This window comes from Meles meles, unplaced genomic scaffold (assembly GCF_922984935.1).
Source record: "Meles meles unplaced genomic scaffold, mMelMel3.1 paternal haplotype, whole genome shotgun sequence".
Taxonomy (NCBI): Eukaryota; Metazoa; Chordata; class Mammalia; order Carnivora; family Mustelidae; genus Meles; species Meles meles.
In genome coordinates, this window is record NW_025721582.1 from 586,422 (window position 1) to 589,308 (window position 2,887).

Consider the following 2,887-nt stretch of genomic DNA (forward strand, 5'->3'; position numbering starts at 1 on the left):
CTTAGCATCATACACTCTAGGTTCACCAATGTTGAACAAATGACAAGATCATATTTTTTTTTGCCTCAGTACAGTATAATTTATTGATGGTACACTACATGTTAGGGCTCCCCAAACCCTTTCCCTTCTTCAGGGGGTTTGGGGTGGAAATGGTGAAGGTTGGGAGATTCTCTGTCTTCGGGGGTTAAGTTAGGGAAGGGACTCCCCTGAAGTTGAGAGCCTCTCTTTTCCTCTTGCTCGCACTGGGGCTAGTAGTCCAGGGGCTCTTATTCCTTGGAGGACACATGGAACATAAAGTCTACCACCCAGTTGTAGTCAATTTATTGTCATACCAGGAAATGGGCTTGACAGTGTGATCATTGAGAGCAAAGCCAGCCCTGGCATCAAAGGTGGAAGAGTGGGTGTCACTATGAAAGTCATAGGAAACAACGTGGTCTTCAGTGTACCCGAGGATTCCCTTGAGGGGGCCCTCTAATGTCTGCTTCACGACCTTCTTGATGCCATCATATTTGACAGCTTTGTCTAGGTAGCAGGTCAGATCCAAGAAGGACATTTTGGGCCATGCCAGTGAGCTTCCCATTCTGCTCAGGAATGAACTTATCTACAGCCTTGGCCATGTCAGTGGAAGCAGGGATGATGTTCTGGGCAGCCCCTCAGCCATCATTCCACAGCTTCCCAGAGGGGTCATTCATGTTCTTGTAGGTGGCAGTGATGACATGGATGGTGGTCATGAGTTCCTCCACGATGCCAAATTTGTTATAGATGTTCTTGGTCAGAGGATACAAGTGGTTGGTGGTGCAGGAGACATTACTGACAATCTTGAGTGAGTTGTCATACTTATGGTTCACACCCATCATGAACATGTGGGCATCAGAAGAGATGATGACCCTCTTGGCCCTGCCCTTCAAGTTAACCCCAGAATTCTCCATGGTGGTGAAGAGCCCAGTGACCTCCACAACATATTCATCACCAGCATCATCCTATTTAATGCTGGTGGGATCTCACTTCTGGAAGATGGTGTTGGACTTTCCATTGAAGACAAGTTTCCTGTTCTCAGCCTTGACAGTGCCGTGGAATTTGCCATGGGTAGAATCATACTGGAACATGTAGACCATGTAGTTGAGGTCAATGAAAGGGTCACTGATGGCAACAATATCCACTTTGCCATAATTAAAAGCAAATCTGGTGATCAGGTGCCAAATACAGCCAAATCTGTTCACTCTGACCTTCACCATTGTGTCTCAGGGACATGGCTGACACTTCATGAGAAGAAGTGGCTGTTTGATAAATGAAGAGGAGCAGAGAGCCAACATCACATTCAAATTTTATGGATAAGAATATTCCATGATGTGCATATACTGCATTTTTACAATTTATTAATGAATATTTGGGCTGTGTACACAGCTTGGCTATTGTAAACTATGCTGCAATAAACATATGGGGGCATGTATATTTTAAAATTTTGTTAAAATTTCATTTAGCAAACAAACACTGTAATACTAGTCTCAGATGTACAATAAAGTGATTCAACACATCCATATAACATGTAGTGCTCATAAGAACATGTGCCTGCTTAATACCCATCACCTCTCCTCTGGTAACCCTCAGTTTGCTCTCTGTAGTTAAAAGATTGTTTTGTGGCTTGTCTCTCTCTCTCTCTCTCTCTCTCTCTCTCTCACTCACTTTTTTCTCCATTTGCTGATTTGTTTAGATTCTTAACTGCATGTATGAGTGAAGTCATATGGTATTTGTCTTTCTCTGACTGTTTTCTTTTTTCATTTAGCATAGTACACTCTACATCCTTTCACATATTTGAAAATAACAAGATTTTGGGGGGCATCTGGGTGGCTCAATCCTTAAATGTCTGCCTTCAGCTTAGGTCATGATCCCAGGGTCCTGGGGTCAAGACCCATATTGGGCTCCCTGCTCCATGGGGAGTGTGTTCCTCCTTCTCCCATTCCCCTGCTTGCGTTCTGTCTCTTGCTGTCTCTCTCACTCTGTGTCAAAAAAGTAAATAAAATATTAAAAAAAGAAAATAACAAGGTTTCCTTATTTTACATATACATATATGTATCTCACATCTTCTTTATCCATTTATAAGCCAATGGACCCTTGTGGAAACACAAATAGTTTCCATAAATTGACTGTTCATAATGTGGTTATAAACATCAGGGTGCATGTATCCCTTTTATTTAGTGTTTATGCATTCTAAGATTTATTACCTTGCAGTGCAATTTCTGGATCATAGGGTAGTTCTATTTCTGTGCCTAACTTTTTGCATATACAAATACTTTCTTAATTTTATCTCAAAATAGTATTTAAATACATGTATTAACCACAGTCTTCCTTTTCCATCCATTAGTCATTGAAGAATGATATTTTAAACAAAAAGACAACAGAAGTGATCAGTTACATATTTATTACAGGAATGAGGTAATAGTTTCACATTTATACATAAATTTCAAAAAAACTTGCAAAAATTATTCGATGGTGTGAAATTAATATCCATATATGTCTTTAGTTAATACAGAATAGCATCCTTATTAAGATTCAATGGTTATAGTGTTAATTATTAGCTAACAGACTTAGGATTCATTTCTTAACATTTATTGACTCCAGTTATTCATATAAAAATCAATACTAGCTATGTTGTAGAATTCTGTTCAGAGACATAGGAAATAATGGGGAAAATCACTTGAAGCACTTAGACCTGTATTCAGGCATGTCATAATCATCATTATCATCATTAAGGTTACTGTTCCAAGAGTAGAGTGAACAACCATCACATCACTTCCAATTATCAGAAACATGAAAATCAAAGAACATTAGGGTTATGGACTAATGAGTTGAAAGAGAAATATAAGCACTCAAATGATAGAGAAATTAT

The 2,887-nt window shown here is 39.2% G+C and overlaps 1 pseudogene; it reads right to left on the reverse strand.

The window, feature by feature from the left end:
• Positions 1 to 266: 266 nt before the first annotated feature.
• LOC123936506 lies at positions 267 to 1,313 on the reverse strand (annotated as a pseudogene).
• Positions 1,314 to 2,887: the final 1,574 nt, after the last annotated feature.